Source organism: Triturus cristatus, chromosome 4_1, assembly GCF_964204655.1.
Source record: "Triturus cristatus chromosome 4_1, aTriCri1.1, whole genome shotgun sequence".
NCBI classification, from domain to species: Eukaryota; Metazoa; Chordata; class Amphibia; order Caudata; family Salamandridae; genus Triturus; species Triturus cristatus.
In genome coordinates this window covers 127,789,327-127,813,979 of record NC_140585.1, presented here as the reverse complement: position 1 = coordinate 127,813,979, position 24,653 = coordinate 127,789,327, and the positions used below count along the sequence as shown (strand labels likewise).

Genomic DNA, 24,653 nt, shown 5'->3' with positions numbered 1-24,653 from the left:
GGGGGATAGGGTGAGCGTCTGCCCAGGTGACCGCATTGAGCCCCCGGTAGTCCACACAGAATCTTAGTTCGGGGGCGACCCCCGGGGAAGCCGCCTTCGGGACCAGGACCACCGGGCTGGCCCAGGGGCTGTCGGAGGGTTCGATTACTCCAAGGGTGAGCATCTTCTGTACCTCGGTCTTGATGCAGGTGCGGACCCGGTCAGGCACCCGGTAGGCTCGGTGTCTCACAGGCGGGCTGTCGCCGGTGTCCACGTCGTGGACACACCAGTCGGTGACCCTTGGAATGAGGGAGAAGAGGTCTGCGAATTGTCTGAGCAGCTGGCGGCAGTCATTGGACTGTTGGGGCGTGAGGGTGGTTGAAAGTCTTACTCCCTCCACGGAGCCATCCAGGTCTTTAGCGCACAGGGGGTCAGGCAGGGGTTCGGTGTCTTCTTCCGCCCCATCATCGGTGGCCAGTAGCAAACTTAATTCCGTTCTCACAAAGTGGGGCTTGAGACGGTTCACGTGGAGGACCCGGAGGGGGTTCCGGGGGGACTGTACATCGACCAGGTACATGACCTGGCTCTTCCGCTCGATCACCTTGAAGGGACCAGTCCATTTGTCTTGTAGGGCGCAGGGCTTCACCGGGGCCATGACCCAAACCTGCTGGCCCGGCTGGAACTCGACCAGGGTTGCGTTCTGGTCATACCAGCGCTTCATTTCTTCTTGGCTGGCCTCGAGGTTAGCCTCTGCGAGTTCTCTGAACTTCCTCGTCTGGTTGTGGAGCGCCAGGATGTAGCGGAACACATCAGGGGGTGTCCCCCGGGGGCTTGTCTCCCAGCCCTCTTTGACCAGGCTCAGGGGCCCTCGGACGGGATGTCCGTATAGCAGTTCGAAAGGGCTGAACCCCAGAGACTTTTGGGGAACTTCTCGGTATGCGAACAGGAGGCAAGGGAGGAGGACGTCCCATTTCCGGCGCAGGGGCTCTTCGAGGCCCAGGATCATTCCCTTTAGGGTACGGTTGAAGCGTTCCACTAGGCCGTTGCCCTGGGGGTGGTAGGGGGTCGTGAACTTATACATGACTCCGCACTGCTGCCACAGGGACTTCATGTAGCGGGATATAAAGTTAGTGCCGCGATCACTCACAACCTCGCGGGGAAATCCGACACGGGAGAAGATCCCCATGAGAGCTCGGCCCACCACGGGAGCCGTCACGGTGCGGAGGGGGATGGCCTCGGGGTAGCGGGTGGCATGGTCCACCAGGACAAGGATGAACCTGTGGCCCTGGGCGGTCTTCGGATCCAGGGGTCCCACGATGTCGATGCCGACCCGCTCGAACGGGGTACTCACAACGGGGAACGGTTGAAAGGGAGCTTTGCGTTTTCCGCCACTCTTCCCACTGCCCTGGCACGTGAGGCAGGATTTGCAGTGTACTTCTACATTCGCTCGCATCTTGGGCCAATAGAAGTGGGTAACCAATCGCTGATATGTCTTGTCTTGGCCTAAGTGTCCTGCCAAGGGTACATCGTGAGCCAGGCCCAGGAGGAAGCTCCGGAAACGCAGGGGTACCACCCGTACCTGGGCTGCGCCTAGCTCGGCGGACTTTTTCTCGCTGTATAGGAGGCCATTGTCCCAATAGATCCAATGGGTTCCGGTTCGGTCACCGGCGGCCTGGGCTTCGGCTTGTTGTCTGAGTCTCACGAGGGAGGGGCAAATGGCCTGTTCCTGGCAGAATTCTTCCCGGGAGGGCCCCCCCTCACAGCGCCACTGGCCCATCTCGGGCAGTTCTCCGAGCTCAGTCAGGGCCTCCGGGGCGGAAGGTTCTGGCCCTTCTCCGGGGTTAGTGTCCTCTTCTCCCTCCGAAGGAGGGTTGTCCGCTTCTGGTAGAGTGTCCCGGCTCTCGGGGACAGTGTTCGGTAGGAGGGCCTCACTGCCCTCGGAGAGAGGCAATCGCGCGGTCATGGAGCGCGTGGTGGCGCAGACCCATTCTGGTAGGCCCATCATCTCCAGATGGGCTCTTCGTTCTACTTGCCCCCACGGGGAACTCTCCAGGTAGTTGCCCAGGAGGCAGTCTACGGGCTGTGATGTCCGGACCGCTACCTTCAGTTCTCCGGAGACCCCTCCCCACTCGAAGGGCACCAGCGCCATCTGGCAGAGGCTCTCAGAATTGTCGGAGGATACGACCGGACAGAGGGCACCGGTTAGGATCTGGTCTTCGGAAATTAGGCTGCGGTGGACCGCGGTGACACTCGCCCCGGTGTCGCGGAGGCCCTCGACTCGGTGGCCGTTGATGGTCACTTGCTGTCGGTATTTCTTTGTGTTGGCGGGCAAGGGTGTCCCGGGGACCATTTCTCGATCACCAAGGGAGACCAGGGCCATGGCCGCCGGTTCCCATTCTTCGGAGTCCTCCATCTCTTCCCCCAGAGCTACGGAGGCCATCTGCCGGGCCGGGGGGTTGGTCGTTGTGGTTCGCTGATACTGGGGACACTGGGGGTCATTGGCGTAGTGCCCGGGCCGTTGGCAGCGGAAGCAGGTGATCCTAGCTCGTGGACCTAGCCGTCCTGCGACTCCGGTGCTTGCTGGAGACGGGGCCCAACCCGCCGCTGGTGGGCTGCTGGGGGGGCTGGTTGAGGACCCCCCGGGGAAGTCTCTTGGTCGGCCGTGGTTCCCTCCGCCCCTCTGATGGGGGGGCCTTGATTGTGGCGGCCGTAGTCCCCCACGGGGCCTCGGGTGGCCCGGGTATTCACCCAACGATCAGCCTCAGCGGCCAGCTTCCGAGGGTCGGTGAGTTTGCTGTCCAGGAGATGCTGGCGCAGTTCTACAAAGCAGTTGGCTGCTAAATGTTCCCAGGCAATCAGATCAAACAGTTCTTCGAAGGTGGAGACCTTGCTGCCCTTGATCCACCCGTCCAAGGCTCGGCTGTAAAAGTTCACGTATTCTACCCACGTGGTGCCCGGTATCTTCTTACAATCTCGGAACCGTTGTCGGTACATTTCGGGGGTGAGTCCATACCGGCCCACGAGGGCTTCCTTCATGTGGCTGTAGGAGTTCATGACCGTGGAGGGCAGATCTAGCAGGGTGTCTCTTCCTTCGCTTAAGAACCGGCCCCATAGGCCAGCCCCCCAATCCTTCTGCGGGACTCGGTGAGAGGTCATGGCGACTTCGTAGGCCTTAAACCACTGCTGGATATCGTCGTTCTTGTAATACTCTTTTACCACATCCTTGGGGATGTGGACTTTGGTTTCCCCGGTGGGAGCGGGCGGTGGATTCCCAGGTGGTTGTGACTTTTCGTTTTTAGCCCGCCACTCGATCTCCTTCAGGCTGCGTTCATGTTCTAGCTGGAGCTTCTTTTCGTCGTGCTCTCTTTGGCGTCTCTTCTCTTCGAGTTCCCCTTGTAGCCGTAACTGCTCGACGGCCAACTTCTTCTCTGCTAGTTTTAGTTCTCCCTCGATTTTTAGTTTTGCCAGTTCAAGTTCGTGGTTGCGGCTTCTCTCTCGGTCCGCTAGCTCCTCGGGGGACAGGATCCCCTCTGGCCCGTTGTTTCTCGCCGGGATGCTTTGTGGTTCATGGGCAGAGTCTTCTTCCGTTTGGGTCGGGGGCGCCCCCGTCTCGACCCAGGTTTTCAATACTTTCTGGAAGTCTTCCTTTGTGCTTAATCCGGTGGTAGCGATGCCAAGGTCTTTGCAAAACTGTTTTAATTCTCTATGCGTGTAATAGTCCAATTGATCCTCTCGGAACGGTGAGCTTATTTCGGTACCTGCGGCACCCAGGGAGGTTTCTCCTTCCATCTCTGTTTGGTAGTGTGTCAGTCGTTTACTGCACGCTCTCTTTCGGTGTCGGCTCGGATCCCGTCGTCTGCCACCAAATGTTGGAAAGCCGTTCGCCGGAGGGGTGTTCGATGCCCGTCTTGCCCACCCCTTTGACCCACCTCTCCCACGTAGGCCGAACTAGGCGCGCACACCCTGATATACACTACGAACAGAGTGACACCACACGTATTCTTTGTAGGACGATAGGTCTTTTTTATCGATGATTTTCAAGGGATCTTTATGATCCAAGATGCAAGTAGTACAGCAGTGGCACGAAGTACCACAAATCGGTCGTGGGGAATGGGGGTAGCGGGACAGTCTTTCAGGATAGTGTCTCTGCGAAATACCCTGCGGATAGCTCACAATCCTCGAGCTGGAGGGTGTCGATTCTCTGGGCGATCTCTTACCGAGTCGTCCTCAAGGGGAGCGCCGCGAGTCTCTCAGCAGGCACAGGTGGTCGGAGTTCGGGAGCCGCGATTCCGTCAGCAGGGCTCAGATGGTTCAATAGCTGGGGGCCGCGAGTCACTCAGCAGGCCCAGGTGGTTCAGTGCTCGGGAGCCGCGACCTCGTCAGCAGGGCTCAGATGGTTCGATAGCAAGAGGCCGCGAATCACTCAGCAGGCCCAGGTGGTTCCGTGCTCGGGAGCCGTGACCTCGTCAGCAGGGCTCAGATGGTTCGATAGCAAGAGGCCGCGAGTCACTCAGCAGGCCCAGGTGACTTCAGCGTTCAGGAGCCGCGACAGCGTCAGCAGGCTCGGATGGTTCCAGGTCTTCTCTGCCTTCGTTTCTCCGGCACCCCTTGTTATACTCCGCTTGCTCTTTGAAGTCCGGGGTCCTCGCAGAGGGGGGACTGGGGTGACGGAGGGGGTTAGGCGGGATTTCCTGCCGCTCACTTCTTTGGTCTTTTCAGGTGGGTCTGGGAGGGACCCCAGACGCTCGGCAGGGGAGGCGCCTGCTCCCCAGGGGCCTGGTGGCCGATCGAGCCTTCCCGGGGAAGGCGACCCGAGGTGTGACTGGGCTGGCGCCTTTGGGTCTGGCTCGAGGGTTCCCGCTCCCTCGGTCGGACATGCGTGGTAGAGTGTCGAGTCTGTCAGGGCTCTGGCCAGCCCTCGGATCTGGGTGGCTGGGGCGGCCGGAGTCGGAGATGTCGTGTCTTGAGGGTGGTTGCAGGTTGGCTGGATGATTGGGAGGGCAACGCCGTGAGGCCGGTCTCACAAGGTCCCAAAAGCGAGACCTATTGGCTATGCCAATGCTTGTTTATGACATACGATAGTGTTGCCTTACCCACTCCCCGGCCCCTCTTTTGTCATTTCATCCACGTACTAGGCGTCTCACGGCGGTAAAAACAAAAACATCCTATTTCACAAGGCTTTCTGTCCCCATTCAGAAGGTGAAATGTTATCCTATTCGGGGGCGCCTTGAAGCTCGGTGATATAACTCAGTGATGAAATAATGAGCAAGACAGGTGAATATTGGTCAGGCACGCCAAAGAGATGAAGGACAGGAGCAGAACTGGAGGACATGTTTGTAGCTCAGTGCTAGAAACCTCCAATGGCTTCTGGATAGAGCTGAGCGGAAAAACCGTCCTTGATGTCAAGAATGTATAACTGAAGGTACAGCAAGGGCAGGGCCGCTGAAGACAAATATATAACTCATTGTGAAACTAAGAAAGCAGCTGGGGATATAGCCCAGTGGTAGAGCATTTGACTGCAGATCAAGAGGTCCCTGGTTCAAATCCGGGTGTCCCCTTCAAATATCTTTTATATCCGTTTTACAATATTGTTTTGCAAAGCATCGGCCTAAACGGAAGTTCTTTGCTGCGAAAAAGACCAAATTGAAAAAACACACGCTTTTTGGTTCATGTTTCCTAGAAACGACCAACGGATTCAAACATTTAACTTTTTAGTGAGAAGTTGACTAAAATTAAGTTCACTTTGTCTGATAGAGAGACACAGAAGGCGAAAGAGAGAGAAACACAGGAGCCGAGAGAGACACAGGGCGAAAGAGATATACCCAAGTGTTTGGAAGCATGTTATCGCCTCCAGAAGGATGAAGAAAAGAAGAGGTTTTCTCTGGGTTTGCTCAGTGTAGTGAGCTTTCTCACATATTATTCTTAAGTCCTAACGCAAGCTTTTAAAAGTGGTTGCACCCTTTTACATCACAAAAGACAGACGTTTATGTTTAATGTAAGACATGGGTACTCACAAACTTTCTCTCGGGGGGCCAAATTTACAGTGTGGTTTGTGGCCGAGGGCCACACCGGTGGGGGCGGGGGCAGTGGGGGAGGGGGCGGGGCTAGAGCAACAAAAAAAACTGTGACCATGAGGTGGAACACAGGCCCCTGCAGCGGACGCCTTCGTCCACTGAGCCACCAGACCCGGCATTCACACATCTCTATCTATCTATCTATCTATCTATCTATCTATCTATCTATCTATCTATCTATCTATCTATCTATCTATTTCTCTCGCTCTGTCTCCCTCCTTCTATCACTCTCTCTTTCTATAACTCTTCCTATCTATCTATCTATCTATCTATCTATCTATCTATCTATCTATCTATCTATCTATCTATCTATCTATCTATCTATCTATCTATATATCTATCTATCTATCTATCTATCCATCTATCTATCTATCTGTCTATCTATCTATCTCGCTCTGTCTCCCTCCTATCACTCTCTCTTTCTATAACTCTATCTATCTATCTATCTATCTATCTATCTATCTATCTATCTATCTATCTATCTATCTATCTATCTCTCCCTCTGTATCCCTCACTCTGTCTCCATTTCTCTCTCACTCCCTCCCTCTCTCTCTCTGTCTCCCTCCCTGTCTCCCTCCATCTGTCTCTGTCTCCCTCTATCTCACTCACTATGTGTCTCCCTCCCTCTGTCTCCCTCCCTTTCTCCGTCTCCCTCTCTCTGTCTCAATCCCTCCCTCCCTCCCTCTCCCCCCTCTGCATGTCTCCCTCCATCTTGTCTCCCTCCCTCTTGTCTCCCTCCCTCTGTCTTCCTCCCTCTGTCTCCCTCCCTCTCTATTTCCCTCCCTCCCTCTGTCTCGCTCTGTCTCACTCACTCTGTTTGTCTCCCTCTCTCTCTGTCTCCCTCCCTCTCTCTGTCTCCCTCCCTCTCCCTCTCCCTCTCTCTCCCTTTCTCTCTGTCTCCCTCCCTCTGTCTCCCTCCCTGTCTCCCTTCTTCTGTCTCCGTCTCCCTCTGTCTCACTCACTCTGTGTCTCCCTCTCCCTCTCTCTCTGTCTCCCTCCCTCTCCCCGTCTCCCTCCCTCTCTCTATCTCTCTCTCTCAATCAGTTTGTCTCCCTTTCTCTCTGTCTCTGTCCCTCTCTGTCTCCCCCCCTCTCTCTCTGTCTCTCTCTTTCTCTCTGTCTGTCTCCCTCTCTCTGTGTCTCCCTCCCTCTCCCTCTTTTCTATCACTCTCTCTTTCTATAACTCTATCTATCTATCTATCTATCTATCTATCTCTCCCTCTGTATCCCTCACTCTGTCTCCCTTTCTCTCTCCCTCCCTCCCTCTCTCTGTCTCCCTCTCTCCCTGTCTCCCTCCCTCTGTCTCCCTCTGTCTCACTCACTATGTGTCTCCCTCCCTCTGTCTCCCTCCCTTTCTCTGTCTCCCTCTCTCTGTCTCACTCCCTCCCTCCCTCCCTCTCCCTCCTTCTGTATGTCTCCCTCCCTCTTGTCTCCCTCCCTCTGTCTCCCTCCCTCTGTCTCCCTCCCTCTCCCTCCCTCTCTGTTTCCCTCCCTCCCTCTGTCTCCCTCTGTCTCACTCACTCTGTTTGTCTCCCTCTCTCTCTGTCTCCCTCCCTCTCTCTGTCTCCCTCCCTCTCCCTCTCTCTCCTTCCCTCTCCCTGTCTCCCACCCTCTCTCTCTCTCTCCCTTTCTCTCTGTCTCCCTCCCTCTGTCTCCCTCCCTGTCTCCCTTCCTCTGTCTACGTCTCCCTCTGTCTCACTCACTCTGTGTCTCCCTCTCTCTCTGTCTCCCTCCCTCTTCCCGTCTCCCTCCCTCTCTCTATCTCTCTCTCTCTCTCAATCAGTTTGTCTCCCTTTCTCTCTGTCTCTGTCCCTCTCTGTCTCCCTCCCTCTCTCTCTGTCTCTCTCTTTCTCTCTGTCTGTCTCCCTCTCTCTGTGTCTCCCTCCCTCCCTCTCCCTCTTTTCCCATTCTGTTTCCCCCCTCTCCCTCTGTCTCCCTCCCTCTCCCTCTGTCTCCTTGTCTGTCTCCCTCTCTCCCTCTCTCTCTGTCTCTCTGTCTCCCGCTCTCTGTCTTCCCCCTCTCCCTCTCTCTCTCCCTCCCTCTGTCGCACTCTGTCTTCCTTCCGCTGTAAACTCACCTGCTTATCTCACTAGCTGCTGCCTCCCCACCTCACCTCACCCTGCTGTCCTTGTCACCTCACCCCGCGCTGAGACAGCTTCCCTGGAACACACACAACCGCCGCACCCAAATCCTTCACAGGTCTTTTAAAGACCATTCACTTGTTAATGAGGCTTTGTTGAGTTTCACCTCTTCTTAGCGCCCCTGCATCTCCACTCAAAAGCACCCCTCAATCAGAGTGGAGATGCAGGGGCGCTAAGAAGAGGTGAAATAGAACAAAGCCTTATTAACAAGTGAATGGTTTTTAAAAGAATCGCCCGGCCCCCATAACTCCGTGCTGCTGCAACCAGCGACATAAAAAACACAGAGGTATGTTGCCTGCAAGGTCCGCGGGCTGGCAAGGAAGGCTTGCCGGGCCGCTGGCGGCCCGCGGGCCATACTAAGAGTACCCGTGATGTAAGACATCTCGATTCCAAAACTGTAGGGTTTGCTGATTGTTAGACGGCGACCTCAGAGGAGCCCGGAAGGGGGTCCTGACTTCCCTGAGTCCCACCCGTGTAGTATTGTAGCCGGGCACTGGCGAGAGATTCCCCAGGGGGAGGAATCTCGCAACTAGGATCGTACTTCTGGCACCACACGACACAGAGAGACCACACTGGGTATTCTCAGAAAACAAGCTTTATCAAATAGGTATCACTGCAAATAGGTACAAGGTGAGCACGGGCTCAAGAGTCTCGGAAAGGGAGGGGGTAGCGGGACTGTCTCTGGTAACGGTTCAAAGCAGGGACGTATCCGGCGCACAGCTCACAATCCTCGAGCCGGGGGATACGTGGTCGGAGTCGGGGTCCGGCGGGACCGTGAGAGTCTGGGGGAGCCGCGAGTCACTCAGCGGGCTCAGGTACAGGTTCGGACGTCTTACGATCTTCAAGGAGCCGCGAGTCACTCAGCAGGGCTCAGGTACAAGTTCGGAGGTCTTACGATCTTCAGGGAGCCGCGAGTCACTCAGCAGGGCTCAGGTACAAGTTCGGAGGTCTTACGATCTTCAGGGAGCCGCGAGTCACTCAGCAGGGCTCAGGTACGAGTTCGGAGGTCTTACGATCTTCAGGGAGCCGCGAGTCACTCAGCAGGGCTCAGGTACGAGTTCGGAGGTCTTACGATCTTCAGGGAGCCGCGAGTCACTCAGCAGGGCTCAGGTGGGTTCAAGTTCCAGGAGCCGCGACCACGTCGGCAGCTCTCGTTGTTCCAGCGTCGAATCTGCCGGACAGTCTCAGAGCACCCCTTGTTATAGGTCGACCCCGCTTTGATGTCCGGAGTCTGTGCAGGCAGGGGTCTTGTCACCTGGGGGCCGCTTGTCGGGGTTTCCTGCTATTGTCTTTTGATCCTTTCAGGGCCGGGTCAGGAGGAGTCCCAGACACCCAGCAGGCACGGAGCCAGCCCGCAGGGAGGCCGGAGGGCCGATTGAAACCCATCGTCCCAGGGGAGTTAGAGGTGCGATAGAAACTGCTCCTCCCTCTCTCATCCCCTGGAAGCGTGATGTCCTCCAGCCGGAGTGGCGCCTCGAGGCCCGGGTCGCGCTGGAGCCGGGCGGCCATCTTGTTGCATGGAGTGGGCACGCGGGCCCGGGGTGGCCGAAAGGAGAGAGGCCATGGACGGGGATGTCCGGGGTTGGTGCGGGTGTCCTGGTGGGAAGGCCCGGCTGGGCCGCGTGCTTGGGCTGCAGGCGCCAGGTTTCGGTGGTGCGGGGGCACGGAGGGCCATTCTTCGAGGCCGGGTCCAACACGCGTCCCCCCCAGCTGAAAGCCGGAGAGAACTGCCCATCACCTTGGGGGGTTCTCTTCGCTGAGGCGGAAGAACCGGGAGAGGCCGTCAGCGTTGGCGTGGTCCGTACCAGGGCGGTGTTCTACGGTGAAGTCCATTCCCTGGAGGGAGATTGACCACCGCAGTAGCTTGGGGTTTTCTCCTCGCATCTGCATGAGCCATCGCAAGGGCCGATGGTCAGTTTGGACTCTGAAATGAGTGCCGAACAGGTAGGGTCGTAGTTTTTTGAGTGCCCAGACCACGGCAAAGGCTTCGCGCTCTATGGTGCTCCACCTCTGTTCTCGGGGTAGCAGCCGCCGACTGAGGAAGGCGACGGGCTGGTCTAGGCCTTGATCATTCATTTGGGACAGGACGGCCCCAATGCCATGCTTGGAGGCATCGGTCTGGACTATGAACTCCTTGGTGTAGTCGGGAGCCTGGAGGACGGGGGCAGTGCACATGGCCTTTTTTAGAGCATCGAAAGCTTCCTGGCAGGCAGCCGTCCACTGCACCCTCTTTGGCTGTTTTTTAGACGTGAGTTCAGTGAGAGGGCCGACCAGGCTGCCATACCCCCGAATGAATCGGCGGTAGTAGCCCGTGAGTCCCAGAAAGGCTCGGACTTCCGTTTGGGTGAAGGGTGGGTCCCAGGCCAGGATGGCGTCGATCTTTGGCTGTAGAGGGGCGACCTGGCCACTCCCGACTTGGTGCCCCAGGTAGACTACGGATCCTTGCCCGATCTGGCACTTGCTGGCTTTTACGGTGAGGCCTGCCTGGCGCAGGGCGGTTAGCACTCTCCGGAGGTGCTGGAGGTGCTCACTCCACTCTGAACTGAAGACAGCGATGTCGTCCAGATAGGCCGCGCTGAACTGTTCTAGCCCGGCCAGGACCCTATTTACCAGTCTCTGGAAAGTGGCCGGGGCATTTTTCATCCCGAAGGGCATCACGCGGAAGCGGTAGTGCCCATCGGGGGTGGAGAAAGCAGACCGCTCCTTGGCCCCTTCGGTGAGCGCAATCTGCCAGTAGCCGCAGGTGAGGTCGAAAGTGCTGAGGAACCGGGCGGCCCCTAGTCGGTCAATGAGCTCGTCGGCTCGTGGAATGGGGTGGGCATCGGTTCGGGTAACGTCATTGAGCCCCCGGTAATCCACGCAGAACCGGAGCTCGGGGGCGACACCGGGGGCTGCTGCCTTCGGAACCAGGACCACGGGGCTGGCCCAGGGACTGTCAGAGGGCTCGATCACCCCCAGGGCCAACATCTTCGAGACTTCAGCTTGAATGCAGGACCGGACCCGGTCAGGAACCCGGTAGGCTCGGTGTCTCACCGGCGGGCTGTCCCCGGTGTCCACATCGTGAACACACCAGTTGGTGACCCGGGGGGTCAGGGAGAAGAGGTCGGAAAATTGTCTGAGGAGCTGGCGGCAGTCCGCTTGTTGCTGGGCAGTGAGGGCTGGGGAGAGGTTCACTCCTTCCACGGAGCCATCCTGCTCCTTGACACACAGGAGGTCCGGGAGGGGATCCGACTCATCTTCGGCCCCGTCATCGGTGGCCAGCAGGAGGCTCAGTTCTGTCCGCACGAAGTGAGGCTTGAGGCGGTTCACGTGCAGGACCCGGAGGGGATCCCGAGGCGACTGGACGTCCACCAAGTAGGTGACTTGACTCTTCCTCTCAACCACTTTGTAGGGCCCAGTCCATCTGTCCTGGAGGGCGCCAGGCTTCACGGGGGCCATGACCCACACCTGCTGGCCCGGCTGGAACTCGACCAGAGTAGCATTCTGGTCGTTCCAGCGCTTCATTTCTTCTTGACTCGCCTCCAGGTTGGCCTCGGCCAGTTCTCGGAACCTCCTGGTCTGGTTCCGGAGGGCCAGGACATATTGGAACACATCTCGGGGGGTGGCCTGGGGTGCTGCCTCCCACCCTTCCTTAACCAAACTGAGGGGACCTCGGACGGGGTGCCCATAGAGTAATTTAAACGGGCTGAATCCTAAGGACTTCTGGGGGACCTCCCGGTAAGCGAACAAGAGGCAAGGGAGCAGGACGTCCCACTTACGCCGGAGGGGCTCTTCTAGGCCAGCGATCATCCCTTTCAAGGTCCTATTAAACCTCTCTACTAGGCCGTTCCCTTGGGGATGGTATGGAGTGGTGAACTTATAGGACACCCCACATTGTTGCCACAGGGACGTCATATACCTTGATATAAAATTAGTGTCGCGATCGCTCACGACCTCGCGGGGGAATCCCACCCTGGAAAAGATCCCCATCAGGGCCCGGCCCACCACGGGGGCCGTAATGGTGCGCAGGGGAATAGCCTCCGGATAGCGGGTGGCGTGGTCTACTAGGACCAAGATGAAACGGTGACCTTGGGAGGTGGGGGGGTCCAGTGGCCCCACGATGTCGATTCCGACTCGTTCGAAGGGGGTACTGACGACTGGGAAGGGTTGGAGGGGAGCCTTGCGCTTCCCCCCACTCTTCCCACTGGCTTGGCACGTGGGGCAGGACTTGCAGTGCGCCTCTACCGCTGCTTTCATCTTAGGCCAAAAAAAATGGGTCACGAGACGGCTGTAGGTCTTGTCCTGACCCAGGTGACCGGCGAGGGGGACATCATGGGCTAAGCCCAGGAGGAAATCTCGGAAGCGGAGGGGTACCACCAGTACCCGTCCGGATCCCAGCTCCACCGATTTCTGCTCACTATACAGGATGTTATTCTCCCAATAGATTCGGTGCGTTCCGGTCTGGTCACCGGCGGCTTGGCCCTCGGCCTGGCGCCGCAGCCCGATCAGGGAAGGACAGGTGGCTTGCTCCCGGCAAAATTCTTCCCGGGTGGGCCCGCCCTCGTGGCGCCAATGGGCCAACTCGGGTAGATCCCCCAACTCGGGGACCGGGGCGGGGTCGGATGGTGCGGGTTTGTCGCTGGCGACGGACCCTTCCGATGGGGGAACGGGAGGACCCTCGGCGGGGACGGTACGGGTTTCTTCGACCGGGGTGCCCTCGACTTCTCTCCGGGGAGTGAGTCGGGCTGTCATAGATCGGGTGGTGGCACACACCCACTCGGGGAGTCCCATCATTCCTAGTGGGCTTTGCGCTCTACGTGCTTCCAGGGAGAACTCTCCAGGTCGTTCCCTAAGAGGCAGTCGACCGGCTGGGAGGTTCTTACGGCCACCTTGAGTTTACCTATCACCCCTCCCCACTCAAATGGCACCAGGGCTACCTGACACATACTTTCCCTATTGTCTGCGGATATTACGGGGCAAAAGACATTGGGGAGGATCTGCTCTTCAGGAACTAGGTGCCTGAGGACACCGGTGATACTGGCCCCGGTGTCCCGCAGGGCCTCTACCTGGTGGCCATTGATCTTGACGAGCTGCCCATATTTCTGTGTGTTGGACGGTAGGAGGCTACCAGGGATCATTTCCCTATCTCCCAGGGATACTAGGGCCATAGCAGCGGGTTCCCACTCCTCGGCTTCCTCAACCTCCTCCCCCAGGGCTACGTTGGCTATCTGTCTCGCCGGGGTGACTTGGGTGGCCATGGGGCACTCTGGGTCATTGGCGTAGTGCCCGGGTTTCTGGCAACGGAAGCATGTGACGGTCACCCGGTGTCCTCGTCTCCCAGGGGGCCCTGTTACTGGTGGGGGGGGCGCCGGGAAAGGTGGAGGTGGCGTCTTCGGGGGGCTAGGCTGGGACTCTCTCGGCCCTCCCTGGTTCCCTCCCCCTCTCTGGCGGGGTGGTCCCTGACTGGTTCGGGGGTACTCTCCTACCATGCCCCGGGAGACCCAGGTGTTGGTCCAGCGGTCAGCCTCCACAGCCAGCTTCCGGGGATCTGTGAGCTTGCTATCCAGCAGATGTTGACGTAGCTCTATGAAGCAGTTCGCAGCCAGATGTTCCCATAGCATGAGATCAGTGAGTTCGGCAAGGGTGGTGACCTTGCTGCCCTTGATCCACCCATCGAAGGCCCGACTGAAAAAGTTTACATACTCCACCCAGGTGGTGCCTGGGATCTTCCTGCAGTCCCGGAACCGTTGGCGGTACATTTCTGGGGTGAGGCCGTATCTTGTGAGGAGAGCCTCTTTCATGTGGCTGTAGGAGGTCTGCAGGGAGAGGGGTAGGTCGAGCAGGGTGTCCCTTCCTTCGCTCAGAAACCGCCCCCACAACCCCGCCCCCCAGTCCTTCTGTGGAATCCGATGGGAGGTCATGGCGACCTCGTAGGCCCGAAACCATTGCTGAATGTCATCGTTTTTATAATATTCCTTGACCACATCCTTGGGGATGTGGACCTTCTGTTCCGCTGGAGGGGCCGTCTCTCGGTTTCCCGAGGGCCTCCCGTCCTCATTTCGGGCCTTGAGCTCGAGTTCTTTTAAGCTGCGTTCGTGCTCCAGTTGGAGCTTCCTTCCTTCGTGCTCCCGTTGGAGCTTCTTTTCTTCCAGTTCGCCTTGTACGCGCATTTGCTCTACCGCTAGCTTTTTCTCCGCTAACTTCAATTCGCCCTCGATTTTGAGTTTGGCTAACTCGAGTTCATGACTGCGGCTTCTCTCTCTGTCCGCGAGTTCTTCCGGGGATAGGCCCCCGTCTGGTACAATGCCTCGCACCTGATTGTCGCTGCTTTCACTTGGAGGGGGTTCGGCTTCGTCGGGCGCTCCCCCGTGCCTTCCGGGCGGGAGGCCCCGGTCTCCACCCAAGTTTTCAGTAGGGGTGGGCGGAATTCGCGTAACCGCGTTACGCAAATCTCCGCGAAACGGTAAAAAATCTCCGCGAACACGCAGAAATTCCGCGAACACGCGGAATTGCTTGTTCGCGATACTTTTTACCTGTTCGCGATCGCTGTTTGCATGCTCGGGGTGAAATACCTCGCGAACACGCATATTGAGAACGCGAACAAGCAAAAAATTTCGCGAAGTCGCGGAACGCAGATTTTTGGGCAATTTCGCGTTCTCCGCGGAACGCGAAATTACCCAAATTCCGCGAACGGAACGGAATTTACCGCCCAGGCCTAGTTTTCAGTGCTTTCTGCAAGTCTTCCTTAGTGTTGAGGCCAGTGGTAGCGATTTTAAGTTCTTTGCAAAATTGCTTTAGCTCTTTGTGTGTGTATTCTTCTAGATGCTCCACCTGGAACACTCTGTTGGCGTTGGTTTCTGCGGAGCTCATGGCGCTTCCTTCTGCCATCTTTGTTGGTCGTGCGTCCGTTGTTCACTGTACGATCTCTAGGTGATGGGCCCGAATCCCGTCGCTTGCCACCAATGTTAGACGGCGACCTCAGAGGAGCCCGGAAGGGGGTCCTGACTTCCCTGAGTCCCACCCGTGTAGTATTGTAGCCGGGCACTGGCGAGAGATTCCCCAGGGGGAGGAATCTCGCAACTAGGATCGTACTTCTGGCACCACACGACACAGAGAGACCACACTGGGTATTCTCAGAAAACAAGCTTTATCAAATAGGTATCACTGCAAATAGGTACAAGGTGAGCACGGGCTCAAGAGTCTCGGAAAGGGAGGGGGTAGCGGGACTGTCTCTGGTAACGGTTCAAAGCAGGGACGTATCCGGCGCACAGCTCACAATCCTCGAGCCGGGGGATACGTGGTCGGAGTCGGGGTCCGGCGGGACCGTGAGAGTCTGGGGGAGCCGCGAGTCACTCAGCGGGCTCAGGTACAGGTTCGGAGGTCTTACGATCTTCAAGGAGCCGCGAGTCACTCAGCAGGGCTCAGGTACAAGTTCGGAGGTCTTACGATCTTCAGGGAGCCGCGAGTCACTCAGCAGGGCTCAGGTACAAGTTCGGAGGCCTTACGATCTTCAGGGAGCCGCGAGTCACTCAGCAGGGCTCAGGTACGAGTTCGGAGGTCTTACGATCTTCAGGGAGCCGCGAGTCACTCAGCAGGGCTCAGGTACGAGTTCGGAGGTCTTACGATCTTCAGGGAGCCGCGAGTCACTCAGCAGGGCTCAGGTGGGTTCAAGTTCCAGGAGCCGCGACCACGTCGGCAGCTCTCGTTGTTCCAGCGTCGAATCTGCCGGACAGTCTCAGAGCACCCCTTGTTATAGGTCGACCCCGCTTTGATGTCCGGAGTCTGTGCAGGCAGGGGTCTTGTCACCTGGGGGCCGCTTGTCTGGGTTTCCTGCTATTGTCTTTTGATCCTTTCAGGGCCGGGTCAGGAGGAGTCCCAGACACCCAGCAGGCACGGAGCCAGCCCGCAGGGAGGCCGGAGGGCCGATTGAAACCCATCGTCCCAGGGGAGTTAGAGGTGCGATAGAAACTGCTCCTCCCTCTCTCATCCCCTGGAAGCGTGATGTCCTCCAGCCGGAGTGGCGCCTCGAGGCCCGGGTCGCGCTGGAGCCGGGCGGCCATCTTGTTGCATGGAGTGGGCACGCGGGCCCGGGGTGGCCGAAAGGAGAGAGGCCATGGACGGGGATGTCCGGGGTTGGTGCGGGTGTCCTGGTGGGAAGGGCCGGCTGGGCCGCGTGCTTGGGCTGCAGGCACCAGGTTTCGGTGGTGCGGGGGCACGGAGGGCCATTCTTCGAGGCCGGGTCCAACACTGATTAATAGACTACTAGAAATCTAATTTAATCAACAGAAATTTAGAAAGAGGCACGCACTGGTTCTGAAAGTACGTGCTGAGGGTCCCTGCAAGAGATTGTTAAATGCTTACCTTTACCCTTTAAATTACATTCTCTGGATCTACTTGCAAGGACACACACACAACCACAACCAAACACATACAGCCACAACCACACACACAACCACACACACAACCACACACACACAGCCACACACACACAACCACACACACAACCACACACACACAACCACACATACAACCACACACACACAACCACACACACACAACCACACACACACAACCACACACACACACATACACACACACACACACACACCCACACAACCACACACACACAACCACACACACACAAAATCACACACACATTCACAACCACACGCACACAACCACGCACACAACCACACTCACAACCACACACAACCACTCCCACAACCACACATCAACACACACACCCACAACCACACCTGTACCCACACCCACAACCAAACCCACACACAACTACAACCACACACACAACTACAACCACACACACACAACCACACACACAACCATATACAAGCACACACACAACCACATACAACCACACACACACAACCACAACCATACACACACACAACCACACACAACCGCACACACACAACCACACACACAACCACACACACAACCACAACCACACACACACACACAACCACACACACACAACCAGACATACAACTACACACACACACAACCACACACACAACTACACACACACAACCACACACATGCAAACAACCACACACACAACGACACACACACACAATCATACCCACAACCACACCCACACAACAACCACAAAACCACACACACAACCACACACGCACAACAACAAACAACCACACACACAACCACACACACAAACAACCATAACCACACACAAAACCACACACACAACCACTCACACAACCACATGCACAACCACAACCACACACCCACAACCACACACATAACCACCCACACACACAACCACACCCAACCACACCCAACCACACACACACAACCACACACACAACCACACAACCACAATCACACACACACACAACCACACACACACAACCACATACAACCACAAATACAACCACACATACACACAACCACACACACAACCACACACACACAACCACACACACAACCACACACACACACAACCACAACCACAGATAAAACCACACACCCAACCACAACCACACGCACAACCACACGCACAACCACACGCACAACCACACCCACCCACAACCACACACACAACCACACACACACACAACCACACACACACAACCACACACAACCACACACACAACCACACACACACAACAACCATGCAACCACACATACAACCACACACACATAACCACACACACAACCTCATACACATCCACACACATACACACACACACACACAACCACAACCCCACACAACCACCCACACAACCACATACACAACCACACGCACAACCACACCCACCCACAACCACACACACAACCACACACACAACCACACACACACAACCACACACACAACCACGACCACACACACAACCCCACACAACCACACACAACCACAGACAACCACACACACAACCACACACAACAACCACACACACAAACACATGCAACCACACACATAACCACAACCACACCCACACAACCACACCCACAACCACACACACACACAACCACATCCACAACCACACCCACAACTACATACACACACTCAACCACTCACAACCACACCCACAACCACACAACACACAACCACAACCATACACACACACACAACCACACACACAACCACAACCACACACAACCACACACACAACCACAACCACACACACAACCACACACACCACCACACACACATCCACACACATAACCACACACACAACCATAAACCACACACAACCACACACACACAACCACACCCACAACCACACATCCACACACACACCCACAACCATACTCGTACCCACACCCACAACCGAACCCACACACAACTACAACCACACACACAACCACAACCACACACACAACCACACACACAACCACACACAAGCACACACACAACCACACACAACCACACACACACGCACAACCACAACCATACACACAACCATACACACACACAACCACACACAACTGCAAACACACAACCACACACACAACCACATACACAACACACAACCACAACCACACAACCACAACCTCACACACACAACCACACATACAACTACACACACACAACCACACACACACACACAACTACACACACACATGCACACAACCACACACACACAACCACACACACACACACAACCATACCCACAATCACACCCACACAACAACCACACAACCACACACACAACCACACACTCACAACCACACACAACCACACACACAACCTCACACACAACCACACACACAACCACACACACAAACAACCATATCCACACACAAAACCACACACACAACCACACACACAACCACATGCACAACCACAACCACACACACCCACAACCACATACACAACCACCCACACACACACAACCACACCCAACCACACACACAACCGCACACACAATCACACACACACAACTACAATCACACACACACAACCACACACACACAACCACATACAACCACAAATACAACCACACACACAACCACACACACACACAACCACACACACAACCACACACACAACCACACACACACAACCACACACACAACCACACACACACACAACCACACAGACACAACCACACACAACCACACACACACACAACAACCACTCAACCACACATACAACCACACACACACAACCACATACAACCACAAATACAACCACACACACAACCACACACACACACAACCACACACACACAACCACACACACACAACCACACACACACAACCACACACAACCACACACACAACAACCACTCAACCACACATACAACCACACACACACAACCAAACACACAACCTCATACACAACCACACACACAACCACATACACAACCACACGTACAACCACACACACCCACAACACACACACAACCACACACACACACAACCACACACAACCACACACACAACAACACACAACCACACAACCCCACACACAACCACAACCACACACACAACCCCAAACACAACCACACACAACCACACACAACCACAACCACACAACCACAACCTCACACGCACAACCACACATACAACTACACACACACAACCACACATACAACTACACACACACAACCACACACACACACACAACTACACACACACACACACATGCACACAACCACACACACACAACCACACACACACACACACACACAACCATACCCACAATCACACCCACACAACAACCACACAACCACACACACAACCACACACTCACAACCACACACACAACCACACACAACCACACACACAACCACACACAACCACACACACAAACAACCATATCCACACACAAAACCACACACACAACCACACACACAACCACATGCACAACCACAACCACACACACCCACAACCACATACACAACCACCCACACACACACAACCACACCCAACCACACCCAACCACACACACAACCGCACACACAATCACACACACACAACCACAATCACACACACACAACCACACACACACAACCACATACAACCACAAATACAACCACACACACAACCACACACACACACAACCACACACACAACCACACACACAACCACACACACACAACCACACACACAACCACACACACACACAACCACACAGACACAACCACACACAACCACACACACACAACAACCACTCAACCACACATACAACCACACACACACAACCACATACAACCACAAATACAACCACACACACAACCACACACACAACCACACACACAACCACACACACACAACCACACACACAACCACACGGACACACAACCACACACACACAACCACACACAACCACACACACACACACAACAACCACTCAACCACACATACAACCACACACACACAACCAAAACACACAACCTCATACACAACCACACACACAACCACACACACACACAACCACAACTCCACACAACCACACACACAACCACATACACAACCACACGTACAACCACACACACCCACAACACACACACAACCACACACACACACAACCACACACACACAACCACACACACAACAACACACAACCACACAACCCCACACACAACCACAACCACACACACAACCCCAAACACAACCACACACAACCACACACAACCACACACACAACCACACACATCAACCACACACACAAACACACACAACCACACACATAACCACAACCACACCCACACAACCACACAAACAACCACACACACAACCACATCCACAACCACACCCACAACTACACACACGCACACAACCACTCACAACCACACCCACAACCACACAACACACAACCACAACCACATACACACACAACCACACACACAACCACACACAACCACAACCACACACACACAACCACAATCACAACCACACACACAACACACATAACCACACACACAACCACACAACCACACACAACCACTCACACACACAACCACACACACAAACACACACACAACCACACACACACAAAACCACACACACACACAACCACAACCACACACACAACCACACACAACCACACATCCACATACACACCTGCACCCACAATCACACCAACACACAACCACAACCGCACACAACCACAACCACACACACAACCACACACACAACCACAACCACACACAACCACACACAACCACACACACACACACAACCACACACACAATTACACACACACACACAACCACACACACAAACACATAACCACACACAACCACACACAACCACACACAGAACCACACACAACCACAACCACACACACACACAACCACACACACACACAAAACCACACACACACAACCACACACACACACAACCACACACACACTCACAACCACATATACAACCACACATACAATCACACACACAACCACACACACACAACCACAAACACACAGATACAACCACACACAGAACCAAACACACACAAACAACCACCCACACAACCACACACACACACAAAAACACACACACACACAACCACACACACACTTAACCACACACACACAACCTCACCTCACCCTGCTGTCCTTGTCACCTCACCCCGCGCAGAGACAGCTTCCCTGGAACACACACAACCGCCGCACCCAAATCCTTCACAGGTCTTTTAAAGACCATTCACTTGTTATTGAGGCTTTGTTGAGTTTCACCTCTTCTTAGCGCCTCTGCATCTCCACTCAAAAGCACCCCTCAATCAGAGTGGAGATGCAGGGGCGCTAAGAAGAGGTGAAATAGAACAAAGCCTTATTAAAAAGTGAATGGTTTTTAAAAGAATCGCCCGGCCCCCATAACTCCGTGCTGCTGCAACCAGCGATATAAAAAACACAGAGGTATGTTGCCTGCAAGGTCCGCGGGCTGGCAAGGAAGGCTTGCCGGGCCGCTGGCGGCCCGCGGGCCATACTAAGAGTACCCGTGATGTAAGACATCTCGATTCCAAAACTGTATGGTTTGCTGATTAATAGACTACTAGAAATCTAATTTAATCAACAGAAATTTAGAAAGAGGCACGCACTGGTTCTGAAAGTACGTGGTGAGGGTCCCTGCAAGAGATTGTTAAATGCCCACCTTTACCCTTTAAATTACTTCTCTGGATCTACTTGCAAGGACACACACACAACCACAACCAAACACATACAGCCACAACCACACACACAACCACACACACAACCACACACACACAGCCACACACACACACACACAACCACACACACACAACCACACATACAACCACACACACACAACCACACACACACAACCACACACACAACCACACACACACACATACACACACACACAACCACACACACGACCACACACACACAACCACACACACACAAAATCACACACACATTCACAACCACACGCATACAACCACAAACACAACCACACTCACAACCACACACAACCACTCCCACAACCACACATCAACACACACACCCACAACCACACCCGTACCCACACCCACAACCACACCCGTACCCACACCCACAACCAAACCCACACACAACTACAACCACACACACAACTACAACCACACACACACAACCACACACAAGCACACACATAACCACACACAACCACACACACACACAACCACAACCATACACACAACCATACACACACACAACCACACACAACCGCACACACACAACCACACACACAACCACACACACAACCACACACACAACCACACACACACACAACCACACACACACAACCAGACATACAACTACACACACACAACCACACACACACACACACACACAACTACACACACAACCACACACATGCAAACAACCACACACACACAACGACACACACACAACCAGACCCACAACCACACCCACACAACAACCACACAACCACACACACAACCACACACGCACAACCACAAACAACCACACACACAACCACACACACAAACAACCATAACCATACACAAAACCACACACAACCACTCACACAACCACATGCACAACCACAACCACACACACCCACAACCATACACAACCACACACACACACAACAACCACTCAACCACACATACAACCACACACACACAACCACATACAACCACAAATACAACCACACACACAACCACACACACACACAACCACACACACAACCACACACACAACCACACACACAACCACCCACACACACAACCACACACAACCACACACAACCACACACACACAACCACACACACAACCACACACACAACCACACACACAACCACACAACCACAATCACACACACACACACAACCACACACACACAACCACACACAACCACAAATACAACCACACATACACACAACCACACACACACAACCACACACACAACCACACACACACAACCACAACCACAGATAAAACCACACACACAACCACAACCACACACACAACCACACACACAACCACACCCACCCACAACCACACACACAACCACACACACACACAACCACACACACAACCACACACAACCACACAGACAACCACACACACACAACAACCATGCAACCACACATACAACCACACACACATAACCACACACACAACCTCATACACAACCACACACACAACCACATACACAACCACATACACAACCACACGCACAACCACACACACCCACAACCACACACACAACCACACACACACAACCACACACACACACAACCACACACAACCACACAACCCCACACACAACCACAACCACACACACAACCCCACACAACCACACACAACCACAGACAACCACACACACAACCACACACAACAACCACACACACAAACACACACAACCACACACATAACGACAACCACACCCACACAACCACACAAACAACCACACACACACACAACCACATCCACAACCGCACCCACGACTACATACACACACTCAACCACTCACAACCACACCCACAACCACACAACACACAACCACACATACACACACAACCACACACACATCCACACACAACCACAACCACACACAACCACACACACATCCACAACCACACACACAACCACACCCACAACCACACATCCACACACACACCCACAACCACACTCATACCCACACCCACAACCGAACCCACACACAACTACAACCACACACACAACCACAACCACACACACAACCACACACACAACCACACACAAGCACACACACAACCATGTACAACCATACACACACACAACCACACACAACCGCAAACACACACCCACACACACAACCACACACACAACCACACAACCACACAACCACAACCTCACACACACAACCACACATACAACTACACACACACAACCACACACAACTACACACACACACACACATGCACACAACCACACACACACAACCACACACACACACACACACAACCATACCCACAATGACACCCACACAACAACCACACAACCACACACACAACCACACACTCACAACCACACACAACCACACAC

At 54.8% G+C, this 24,653-nt stretch overlaps 1 non-coding gene across 1 annotated transcript; it reads left to right on the top strand.

The window, feature by feature from the left end:
* The first annotated feature begins 5,465 nt into the window (after positions 1–5,465).
* On the top strand, positions 5,466–5,537 carry TRNAC-GCA (transfer RNA cysteine (anticodon GCA)). The gene has a single exon. It is a non-coding gene; the product is annotated as a tRNA-Cys (tRNA).
* Positions 5,538–24,653: the final 19,116 nt, after the last annotated feature.